Raw genomic sequence first — 13,219 nt, 5'->3', positions numbered from 1 at the left:
ACTCTCTTAAAGTAATCTGTACAGTTGCCACATAAAGTGGACTGGGCATTTCAGATGCTAATTAAATATTTAAGCATTCCTTCAACTACATCCTGTCCCTGACAGGACTTAATATCATTTCAGAAATAACTCCACAGCTTGAGTGAAGGAAATGCTCCTTCTCCTACAGTCCCAAGTCAGCCAAAGAATAACACCAAAATGTTTGTCTTTCATCACTTTATGAAGATTCTAAGTTCAAATTTCAGCCTAAATTGAGATAGCAGAGACAGAATTTTTCTGAACCATGACCTTTATTTTTCTAAAAGTGTCCTTTTATAAGTTTTTAACTTCTGTTCAGCCTTTTAGTATGTTAAGTAAATGTTGATAGATTGTTTGCTGAAGATAGTATATATGCTAAGGAAAATTAAGTCAACATATTTGCTGAAGATTATACAGATGTACAGATGTATCAAAGCTCATTTAAGACATGGGAGGATGGTTTTCCTGAGAAATTCAAATGTGTTAAAAGGACATCCTGTAACAGAAGAGTATGTTCACACTATTAGTAGCAAGTGTTCTAATTGTGTTCTCATTTTGTAATGAATGTCACTGACATTTAGCTTTTAAGAACTAACCCTTTCTTATGAATGCATTCATTCACTTCTGTGCACCGTAAATGCAGGTAAGGCATGATGAATTGCAGCTCATCTGCCAGGTATTTTCCTGTGGACTATTGTATTCTATTCATTTTTATGTTCTCAGCATGTAGAAGAGGTATATAGAAAGTATTACAAATAAAGGTTCCCAGTAATTACACATTAAGGTGAAATGAAGTGTTATGATAAAGAGAAGATTTAAGCGCATCTAAAATTTCTTTAAAAAATGTCAAAATAGGGAAGGCTAGTCTGCCTGATGATTTAGGAGTTTTTAAAAACACAAAACCAATATTGGGCGCTATTGAAAAGAATGGGTATTTTCTAATCAAAAGGAAGTTTATCTTTGTTGACATTTCAGAATTGTTTTGTATGGTGAGATTTTAAATCAAAACCATGGTCAGCCCCTGCATGCACATCCTGTTTGGAAGGTTGAGATCTGCTTTAGTTCCTGATGTCATCCAAGGATAGCTGTTTCTAACTTCCACTGATCTCTTCCACTCTTTCAGGGCCAGAAGATAATGGCAGACAGAATTGGCTTGCTCTGGCTACCTATAAGAATGGATGGGTCAGCCAGATGAGTTATAAACTGGTCTCAAGAGACCTCTTTACTCCCTCTCTGAACTGAGAAGGAAGACCTTTATCACTTTGCTAAATTATGAAAGCCCGTGATATTGAGAAGTGGCAGCCTAGTAGCTGCTCTCATCAGTTAAGCAATAATTGTCCCTAGGCAAAAGGGCAAATAGTCATGCTGAACCAAGACTGTTTTATTCATCTACATATCTTGGTAAGCATCCTTCTTCACTCTTTCATTGAAGAATGCCAGTTTATCACTCACAATATTTTTTTTTTGTTACTGATTTCAAACTGAAGACAGGACATATAGGTCCAGATTTTATTTGGTGTGCTTGAACTCTTTTTTTAATGAGTTGTTTCTCACATTTAGTGGCTGGAATCCAAATGACTGACAAGGAGCCTCTATTGTGGGTCTCTCTGAGGGTCTGCTTTCCTGCCCCCTGGTTACAGTTAGCTAACCTGATAATCTCAGTAAGTCATGCATGAAGGTGATTTTAATGGGGCCTACCCCAGAGAATATAAATAGCATAAACAAGTTGCAGGAATGTAAGTTAACAATATGACCTCCTCTCACATATATGTTTAACTTAGCTGCTTACCATATCATTATTTAAGCAATGTATAATAGCAATTGTGAGACAACTTGGACACACAATCTGTGCTGGGTGATTATATTTTCTTGGTAACATTGGTATAGACAGTCTTTAAAATTTTTTAACATCTAGGTACTGTATTTACTATTATCTTATGGCTAATTGATAAATTACTGAATTGTTTATATGTCTGTATAATTTAATTCCATGGGAGACTATGGTGGTGTGTTTTAAATTAAAAAAAGAAAAAAGAAAAAACCATGAGGCAAGCATCAGAAGAACTTAATTCTAATGCACCTCTCCACAAAAACCTTCAGCAAGTCACTTAACCGTTCTGTGTCTTGATTCACTCATCTCCAAAGATGGGGAATTTAGGTGATAAAATTCTCTAAGGTCCCTTCCAGTCTAAAAAGTTTGAAAGAATAACTTGCTTCCAACTCTAACTGGAATTGTTGGATACCTATTATACAATTGATTTGATATAGAGTCTTATCTATGGTATTAAACATAAAATAGCACAATTACAATCAGAATTAAAACATTTAAGCACAGTCAAGTTAGGAAAATATGTTGAGTCAAAAGAAGAATTAATATATATTGTTTAGGCACATTTATATTTATCATTTTAATTAAAATATTCTTAGTTTAAATATTCAGGAATTAGAGTATTTAACCCAGTTGTTGTTCTATAAGTATTTGTGGTGTAGTTGAATAAGATACTGGAGAAATATTAGCAATAAAGGGTGAGGGAGGAAATTAAATATTAATCCAGTTTCCAATTGTCATTTTAAGTCTTTTAACCTATTCTCTTTTATAATTAAAAGAAAAATTGATATAGAAGATACATATTTTTCCTTTATCCCTTTAAATTACCAGGACAGTTGGGTGTGTGTACACCAGCTAAATGGCAGGATTCAACCAGGTTGCAATATATCCCTTTAGATTATCCACATAGAAAAATTCTAACCTCTAGGCACTAACTGTAAACTTGGCTATAAACTTAAAAGAACTTTGTTTTTCCTTTTTCTTCACAAAGGATATAAACTGACAGGAGCAAATAAACTGTTGTTTAGAATAAATACAAATGTACATTAACATGTTTTCACATATTATTTTAATGTTAAAGCGAAATATCAAAAAATTTACATGCAGAGTTACTCTTTGATATATGCAAGTTCAGTCCATGTTGTGTTATTTAGTGCACACACAGAAGAGTTAAAATTCAAGTGGGAACAGATGATAACTTGCAGAACTGACTTTTTTTTTTTGACTTATGGTGAAAAAGAGGGCATACATCATAGCCAGAGTGTTATGTTATATAAACAAAAGAGGGCCTGAAAGAACAATTAAATGTAACATTTTCCTCATTCTGTGGTACAAGAAGCACTCCAACATTTCATATTTTGTTTCAGCACTCACCTCACCCCACACCCCACATTTTGGTAGGTGTTAAAGTGGATGTGATTTCAGGGGGATAAAAGTGGGCCATGTCAAATTTTAATTGTTTAAATTTACAGGTCTTTTATATAATGAAAGATAGTTAAATTAACATTGAAATCAGTTTTCTGACTTTATTGAATGGTGATGAAGCCTTGTGACTTTTTACACAGGTTACCTAAAGACAGCAGGAATAACCTCACGTGAGTAATTATTTAACATTTATGAATACAAGTGTTGTGTAAAAGCCTGTAGGTTTCCTATTGATCTTTTCTGCCACCTTTGTAAACTCTAAATGAACACTTCAGCAGCAGAATCTGAATAGTGAAAACACAGGTTGTGACTGTAAACTTCAGGATGCAATCTGTAGCTTGGTTTGGAAACTTTTCTGAACTTTATCAATATCAATATAAATATTTACTGTTTATAGACATAGAAATCCCATTATCTCTGGATCTCTGCAATCAAATCATGTCAAGTTGGTTTAATAGTAAATCATGATTTAATCAAAGGTATAGAAGAGGCTTTGTTACCTATTATCTTACTCTACCTGGACGCTGTTTAAGGGGGGAGGGGAAATAATAATAATATGATAATATTCATTCACTCAACAAGTATTAATTGAACTATAAACCAGACTATATTTAGATATGAGCTACATTGGTAATCAAAACAAATAAAATCTCACCCTCATGAATTTTAACTTCTAAAAATGGGATATGGGCAATAAAAAATATATAAGTAAATTACATAGCATGTTAAGCGTTGAGAGAAAAATAAATAAAATAGGCTGAGAAGGTGAGGCCTGTAGGGGTAGGGAAAGAGGTGGAGGGCAAAGCAGGCCTCATTGAGAGGAGGGCATTTAAGCAGATCTTCAAAGGAGTGAGGGATTGTGCTGATATGGAAGAGCCAGTGCGAAAGCCCTAAGGCAAGACTGTGCCTGGTGTGCTGCAGACCCTGCAAGGAGCCCACTGTGGCTGGAGAGGAGCCAGCCAAGGGGAGAGTGGTAGCAGAGGAGAGCTGAGAAGAACAGGAACCAGATCATATAGGGCCTGGTGGGCCGTTGCAAGGACTTCGGCTTCACTCTTAGTGAAATGTGCAGGCCTGGAAGGATTTGAGCATAAGAGTAACATGATCTAATTTAGGTTTCAAAAGGATCCCTGAGGCTGCTATGTTAAGGACAGACTATGGTGGGACAGTAAGGAAGCAGGACGCTAGTATTACGGATTGAACTGTGTCCCTCAATAAGACATGTTCATGTCCCAACCCCAAGTTCTGTACCTGTGACCCCAGTTGGAAATAACATCTTTGAAGATGTTATTTGTTCAGATAAGGTCAAACTGAATTAGCATTGGCCCTTGATCCAACATGACTGGTGTCCTTATAAGCGGAGGAAATTTGGGCACAGACAGTAAGGGAGAGTCAGAGTGAGACATGGCCATGTGACAGAAGCAAGGTTGAGTTATGCTCCCACAAGCCAGAGAACACCATGGGTTGCCATCCACCCACCAGAAGCCAGGAGAGAGGCATGGTACAGATTCTCCCTCTAAGAGGAAGCATGGAATATGGAAATGTTCTGAGCCTTCCCGGAACCCACCTTAGCATTTAATTTTTCAGGGTTGAAGGATGGTTGTGGATCAGTTTTCATGGAATAGCCATTGCCCCTTGCCTGAGGAGACATGAAAGCAGCCTCTCACCGTGGTCTAGAAGAACAGCTATCTAAATGTACATCCTGTCCTATCTTGCCAATCCACCATTACAAATACCACACACTGGGCAGCTTGAACAATGGAAGTTACTGTTTCATGGTCTCAGAGGCTAGGAGTCCCAAATCACATCCCAGCAAGGCTGTGCTATGTCCCAGAGCATGTAATGCTCTCATACTGGATTGACACAATCCCTAGGGCTCCTTGGCTTGCATCACTGCCTGCTGTCACATGGTGATGTCCTTGGCTTCTCCCATGACTGCTCTTCCATTTTTTCATTGACGTGTGGCTTCTGACTCCTCTGACCTCTGGTTTCCAGTTTATTCTCTGTAAGGTCTCCAGTAATATGAATGAAGACCCACCCTGGTTCAGTTGGCCACACCTTAACTGATAATAACATCTTCAAATGGTCCTATTTATAATGAGTTCACACCCACAGAGATGTGGGTTAAGATTAAGAACATTACTAAATTGGGGTACATAAATCAATCTACCACAATCCACTTCCTCATTTTATTCCAGTTGATGCCCATGTGTAAAGGATTTGAGCTGTATGAAATATGTGTTCCAAAAATATCCTGAATCATAGAAAAATAGAGGTCATAGAAGTGAACTGTCGATACATTTGCATTGTTTCAATGGGCCTAAAGTGATGAATTCTAAGATTTTTTCATATAAACACCACTATCATTGTACCTACTTTTCATGATCTGACTAGAGTCACAAATGTTCATTGTATTTCTTTTTTAATGATTGGTTTTGAGACTATACAGTTATCATTTAGGTTGGCTTTATTGAGGTAAAAGTAAATAATGAAAATAATGAAATCTTTAAAAAGAGGATTTCAACACCTTGATTTCATATTTCTGTCCTCCAGAACAATGAGACAACAAATATCTGTTGCTTTAAGCCAACTAGTTTGTGGTACATTGTTATTGTTACAGCAGCCTGGCAAGCTAAAACAGCTGGTTTAGAGGCAGTAATCCAGAGAAATGCTGATGGTTCAGCAGCATGGGAGTGGCAGAGACAGTGAGAAGTGGTTAGATTCTATATACACTTGAAGGTATGGCCAACAGCATTTCATAATGGGTTGGACATGGGTTGTGTGAGAAAGAGACAAGGAGGAAGGACTACTTCAGAGGTTTAGCCTGAGCAACTGGAAGGATAGAGGGCCATTTTGGGGAATGGGGGAATGATCAGGCTTTCAAATACAGGCACGTCAAGTTTGAGATCTCCACATCAAGTGGAGATGTCAGGTAAGCAATTATACAAAGTCTAGAATTCAGAAAAGAGATCTGGCCCAGAGATAAATTTTGAGTTGGTAGCATCTATAGATAGATCACTTACTAACATCCACGGTGCCAAGAGCTTTATTTGCTCATTTGTTTCTCGCAACACCCGTATGAGAATGGCATTATTACTATCCTTTTTTTTTATCCATGAGGAAACTGAGGCACAAAGAAGTTAAATCACTGGGTTAAGGTAATACAGCTAATAAGAAGAACCGGAATTTGCACCATGCTTTATTTGTTTCAGAACCTGTGTTCTTAACTATCGTGATTTACTACAGAGAGTATGTTTATATTACCAACTTTGCTGTGAGGCCAGGTTTTAAAGGAAAAGAAAGAGATGGAACTAGGAGTGTCTTCTAGCACACTATTGGAAACCATTTTTGACTATGACTCACTGGAAGAAATGCAGTTTACATTACGACCCAGAAAACACACATACACATATGTAATTGGAATAAAATAGTCCCCTAAATACCAATATAAGGTTCACATGTACTTTGATGTTTTCCATAGTATCCTACCTATCCCATCTCATTCTGTCGCATTCTAATATATTTTAATTATAAAAAAAATGCTAGTTATGATCCACCTAAATAATTTTACAACCCACAGTTTGAAAAACATTATCTTAACTGGTGGTTTTCCAGGGCCTATTTCTGAACTCAAAAAAAAAAAAAAAAAAGTTTGCAAAGAAATTCCACTTTGGTTCTTTCTCTGTAGGGCTAAGGGTGTGGTAAACTTTTTCTCTTGCCAGGACATGAGTCAAGGAAAATAGAAAAACCCCAAGTCAGGGTCAGCTTGGCTGCTGAGCATTGCCTCTAGGCTCACAATACATTTAGGGTCCCATGAAAATGTTTAATTTCTTTTAAAATCAGAAGAAAAAAATGAGCATAATCCAGCCTGAATTATATTTATTTTTATACTAATAAAATATAATTTTAAATGAAAGCAGAAGTATCTAGGGCCCCTAGAAGTCATATTTATCCCTATAAAGAGTGGGAAAAGGAAAAATAAGAAAGACTTCTCTTTTTTCCAGTGCCATATAGTGATTATAAGGAGCCATTTTAGGCTTCCTGAGCTCAAATTCCTGCTCTATCAGTTACTAGCTTTGTGACCTTGGGCAAATCATTTGTCCTCTCTGCTTCTGTTTCCTTACCTGTAAAATGGGACAAATAATGGTGCCCATTTCATAGGTCTGTTTTGAAGAACAAAAGAATTAATAAATGTGAAACACTTAAAATAATTATGCATAACATAGAATTTGTTAGCACAAAGTGGAGGATTAGGTCCATTATCTTTGTTCTGCTCTATGTTTGTTCCATTCCTCCAAGAAACCACAGAAAAGGATGCCCTCTGGTTTCCACATCTGACTGCTAGGAGCAGTCCAAATGAGCTACAAATCCAAAAACTCACACAAAAGAAACAAATTTCCCTGGGGATATATTTTACCCTTATTCCATCTTTCTTGCCTAGATTGCAGGATGACTATGAGTAGCCCAAAATGGGAAAGGAAGTCACTCTCAGAATTACAAAGTTATGGAAATTGGTGTTAAGAATAATATTCTCTGATCAGAGCTGCATGGATCAACCTTGAATTATCTTTTGAAAATGGCCACATGGAAATGAGAACAACCTACAGGACTTACCAACAAAGCCTCTGAACTTGGAGGTGTTGTGTGGGGAGGGAGAGAAAGAAGAGCAGAGAAAGATATAGAGGGAAAGAAAGATGAAAGAAAGATGGGAAAAGAGAGAGAGAGAAAGAACACAATTTTTCAGTTTGAGAGGCCAGCCTCCGAAGTCCAGTAAGTACATCAAAAATCACAGAATCTTTGCATGTGAACATCAAAAAGAGCATCTTCTCCTTTCTAAATAATGGACAGAAGTGTCGTGTGATGGGTTTAGAGATTTGCTGGTTCCAAAACCTGAGTCTGGTACTTAGGAGATGAATCATCTCTCTGAACCTCTGAAATCTCTAACGTGGGGCTAACACTCTGCCTGATTTTCATGATTACTCTGAGGAGCAAATGTGAAATGCTTTGCAAACAGTCAAGTGCTAAACAAATGTGAGAAACAGATGTGGTCTGTGTGAACAGAATAGCTGAAATGTCTAGCTCTGGGACAGATAGAGCACAGAAATGAAAAAATGAAAAATAGATCTAGTCTACCTAAAGTGTTGCCTTTTTCTTGGCTGAAAATTCAACACAAGCTAACAGTTCAGAATGACTGAACACATCTCATCCTTTCACGAAATGTGATCTCAGAATATTATTATCCATCAGTAAGCGAAAATGTGCTTAAATTTCCCAAGTGTCTGTGAATTGCAGAAATTTTTAACTTTTTATCATGATCCCAGCCTCACTTCAGTTTTCCATTTGGTATCAGTCTTCAAAAGGTATCTATCTTATTGTCATGTGCAGCGTTAATTCAACTTCACCGAAGGCAGAAACAAATAATCAGGAGGTGCCCTTCTTTCACGATCTCCTCTCCCCTTTTCTTCACCCTTCCCCTCTTCCCCCAACTGAATGCTCTAATTGTTTGTTTTGATTTCACGAAGACATAACCAGAGTTTGCAAGGCAAAACCTTCATTTCTGAGAGGGAGCGGCTTCAATGTCCCCTGTGGATCTGCGGAAGTCTGAGACTGTTCATTACCTCCCACTCAAAGCATAGAATTACAGTGTGCACAGCTGTGGAGCCAGCTGCCCTGTGTTTGCTCCAGACCTTCCAGCAACATCCGTTGGCCGTGCTCACTTAAGGAGCAGCTATTTCAATAAGGAAAGTTCCTTCTACCAACAATATTGGCATAAGACTCATAGCAGCCTTACATGCAAGGACAGTTCTCAGTTGTAGAAAGTATTTCTCCAAGTTCAAGTTGCTCAATTAAAATAGAACAGGCAAAAACCAAATGATGGGTAACTGGGTTTAAAATATTTTTTTTTGTCTTTAGGGTTTACATTTACAAGGCTTCACCTAAACTATGAATTTCGTTCATGTAAAAGCAAAGGTTTTCAGCTGATGAAAGGGTTTGGAGCTGTGATGGATAAGGCAGACCACAGCAAATTTTGGTTAATTGCTGATTCCCTGTTGCACATAATTTGAGGTATGACATGAATTTCATAGGTCTATTTTACTGCATTTTGATGTGAAAAGACATTTGGTTAGTAGTTTTTAGGCAATCAGAGACTTGATACATTATTACATTTGTGCAAAATTTCACATTGACTACATCTTTTTTTCAAGTTGTAGAATGCATAAAGCAGTTTTCCTTTATCCTGTCATCCAAAAAGTACAGTTTAAATACGCATAAATTAATCATTAGTGTGGCTTCTGGAATTTAAACCAAAGGTGGTCCCAAATCAGTATGGTAATTTCCATGTACCACTCATACCTCACCACAAAATTCCTCCTGGTGCTATAAAGCTACCAGTCAGCTCATCAATGATCAGTATAAACAATTCTAGCTTTGCTGTTTAGTTGATTTGAAAATTCTTCTATGTTTTTAAGGTTGGCTCATATGTTTACATCTGTGGTTCAAGTAATATACTTTCAGGTATCTTGAGAACATTTGTATTTCTGGAAATAAAGATTGCTCTTATTTTTCCTGTCCACCAAAATCTGAGTCAAAACATGTTACCATTTGGCTTATAGAACAGCAATTCAGTAAATGAAAGTATGTGTTAAGTCTAAGGCCAACTGGAATCATCCGTAGAAATAACACCAGGTCAACCCAAAGTAAGCTCAAATCAGCTTTAAACTCACTTCATTGGCCTCTTGGTTACAGCTCATATAATATGATCTGTATGAACACTTTCTATTGTAAAGCTACCTCATAAAGAAATATATCATCTGCAGAGTCCTTTCATAAACCCAGTTATAGGAACAATTCAACAGAGTTATAGCTACTAGGATCTGCTTTCTATCTCTTCCTTGGTTCCGCTTATTAAAGATAGTGAAGTAGAAATATTGAGGTGGAAAGGGAACAATGACTGAATTTAACCAACACAGAAAAGGCTGTATATTCATGCAATCAGGCTTAATTTTAGTACTCTCTTATTGCTGTGTTGCCAGTTTCATTTATTATAGGTAATTTTTCATAAGAAAAACTGCAGACAGTCCCTTTGTACCCAGCTATGAATCTATTTTCAATATCCCCATGCCTTATTTTCACAAAATGTTGCTTAATTCATTAAAAATATTTGTTGGCTATTCAATTTAAATTCGATTGTGACAGTACTTTGATAAGTAAGTATAAGATCTTTGATGGCAGGAGCAAAAAGGAAAACAGTGTATGATTAAGAAAATATGTAATTAATAATTAATAAAAATAAAAGATTGGGGGAAAACCCAATCTTATACCAAGGCTCAGGTCAGAAGATATTCCTGCTAAATTTATTACCCTAACACAGAACTGAAATGTCATTAGTGGTTTAAAAATATCACATATGTTGTAGTAGAAAGTCCTAGAGGGAAACCAAGTAAGAAAATAGGTGTTAAGGTTCAAATGAAACCTTTTCTGCAGCAAAGACCCATCTGTGAGGTACAGTGTAGTTAGGGGCTCATTCCAAACTGGAGGAAAATGAGAAGCATCTTATGGCTGCTAGTGCATTGAATAAAATATTTAGGGCATTCACTGTAATGGGGCAAATACACTCAACAACTCTGATGTGTATTAAAACTGGTGTAATTTTCTTTCCAGTTGTTGTTTCTAAGAGGACATTGTTCTCTGTCAATCTCTGGAAAGCTCAAATATGGTCCAATAACCACAATGAATTTTGAGCTCAGTCTAGTGTCTTTTCTAAATTATAACTGGTTTCATCTCTCTTGTGCTTGCTCTTTGGTGAATTAAGGAAAAACAATTGTGTTATTTATATGGGCTCATAAAAAATGATTTTTTCCCATAAATCCTCCGTTTCCATGAATGTTTGGCTAAGGTTCAATTATTTTTCTCCCTCTGAGTAAGAGAACACTGTTTCAGGCTTTAGTTCTACATTATTTCTCCCTTCACATTCCTGGCCCTACCTCGTGTTAGAATAAAATGCCTTACCATGATGAAGGGCTAGAGGTTGTACAGTAGGAACTGATGAAAAAGGAGGTGCAAGTAAAGGTAGAACTCTAGTATTCCTGGGGCTAACTGCCCTGGAGGGCCCACCGACTTGCAATATATCATCATGCGTAGAATAAGAAAAGTATCTGGGGGTTGTTGGTTCACGTGGAAGGAACTGTGATTGGGGACAGGTGAAATAATGGTTTGACCATGCCTCATAGAGAGGGGAAGCATTACTCTATAGAGGGATAAGCATGGACTGTGTCAGACAGGCCTGGGTGAATCAGACTCTGTTGTGCAATTTGAAGGCAGGTTTATTAGACTTTCCAAACTTCAACTTTCTTATCTATAAAATGGGAATACCCATATCTCAGAGGTGTGAAGATTACATGAAAGGGGTATATAAAGCAAAGTACCTGTGTAGTAAGTACTCAATAAACATCTTTCAAACAATTCCAGCAAGAAACATGGTCAGTTTAGTCATTAGCATAAAAGCTTGACATTGTATCACAGTGACGATTATTTTATTAGATTACCAAAGCCCCATGATAAAAGTTGGGCAAAATTTTAGAAAAAGAAGGCGTGTCTTGTTTGCTTGTCATTAAATGTCAATAGAGCAAACGTTCATCCACGGCCCCCTGTACACGGGCTTAAAAATTCCATCAGCAACTAAATTCATCAGTAGGAACATCAATACCAATGGACCATATCTGTCTTATTCAGCCATGAACCCTCCAGTATAGAGCATGGCCCATTACCAGGTGCTCAAAAATTACTTGTTGATTCAAGGAATGTATGAGAGCAATGACCACTTTGCTCTTAATCAATCTTTTTACCAAACTTGTTAGCTTTCTTCTTCATTATTTAGTAACATCTATGTTAATATTCATATATCTTGTCCTCACTTTCTTCTGACAATTTCTGGATGCAGAAACCTTAGAATGAGGAGATAAAACTTGTCTCCTCAGGACTGTCTACCAGCTGGTCAAGCCTCTCAGCATCTCTGAATCCGCTTTTCCAGCCCATGTCTTATGTATCTGGGGAAGGATCCCGAGACCTCAAGTTCTCTGTATAGTTTGTGTCTGGTCCTAAAAAAACGTGGATAGCAAAGAAAATATTGATTTTTATTCGTATCACATTCTAGTTGTAATACCTCTTGCAATGATGCAATTAGCGTTTCCTCATCAATATTCAGCTCATGGTCTCCACCCAAAGTCCTTCCCTGAGCATGCAGAGAGGTTTAAAGTGCAATTCTTACAAGGAAGAATAGCTGTTACTTCCCTAAGCATCAGAAATTGGATGACTTTGATTCTGTCCATTTTGAAAATGAAGTTAAAATTAAGCAGGTACAACCCAGCCACAGTGTGTTTCTCCTCATTGACTCACCTGGCATTTGTTTTGTTTTGTTTTGTTTTGTTTTTGAGCTGAACCATAGGAAATGACATCATTGCAATAAGACCTTGGGAGCCCTCATTTGATATATTTCTGAAAACTTTACCTAAACTTTATAAAGTAAACCTTACTGAAATAGGAATAATGAGCTCTATGTTGGAGGCCATCCATTAGCTCCTAGTCCTCAGAGTACAAACATGGACTAAACAGAATTAAAGAAAAAAAAAAATTCCAGTGTCATACTCAGGCTGCCTTAAAAAGCAGAGAAGGAAAAATATGAAACTATTTAAAAGGATTGAACTAAAAGAAACCTTAGAAGTTACCTATTCCAATTAACACATTTTGCCAGTGAGGAAATTGTGGCCTAGAGGGCTCTGTGGTCACCAAGAAGAGAAAAAGAAAGTTAAAAGGGGAACTCCCCAGAATCTAGACATCTAATAAGAGCTCAGTTCCAAGGGTGTGCTGGAGCCAGTTCATATTGCTTTGTGAGAGCTGACTATGCACATCACTTCCCAATTCCACATTCAGTGACATCAGGTTGGTAGCTTG

The 13,219-nt window shown here is 37.1% G+C and overlaps 1 protein-coding gene across 5 annotated transcripts in view; it reads left to right on the top strand.

The window, feature by feature from the left end:
• The window catches only part of PHACTR1 (phosphatase and actin regulator 1), a 581,688-nt gene that overhangs the window by 30,919 nt on the left and 537,550 nt on the right, over nucleotides 1-13,219 (top strand). The window lies entirely within an intron of this gene.

This window comes from Choloepus didactylus, chromosome 7 (assembly GCF_015220235.1).
Source record: "Choloepus didactylus isolate mChoDid1 chromosome 7, mChoDid1.pri, whole genome shotgun sequence".
Lineage (NCBI taxonomy): Eukaryota > Metazoa > Chordata > Mammalia > Pilosa > Megalonychidae > Choloepus > Choloepus didactylus.
The sequence above is the reverse complement of the archived record's forward strand: the minus strand, read 5'-3'. Positions and strand labels throughout refer to the sequence as shown.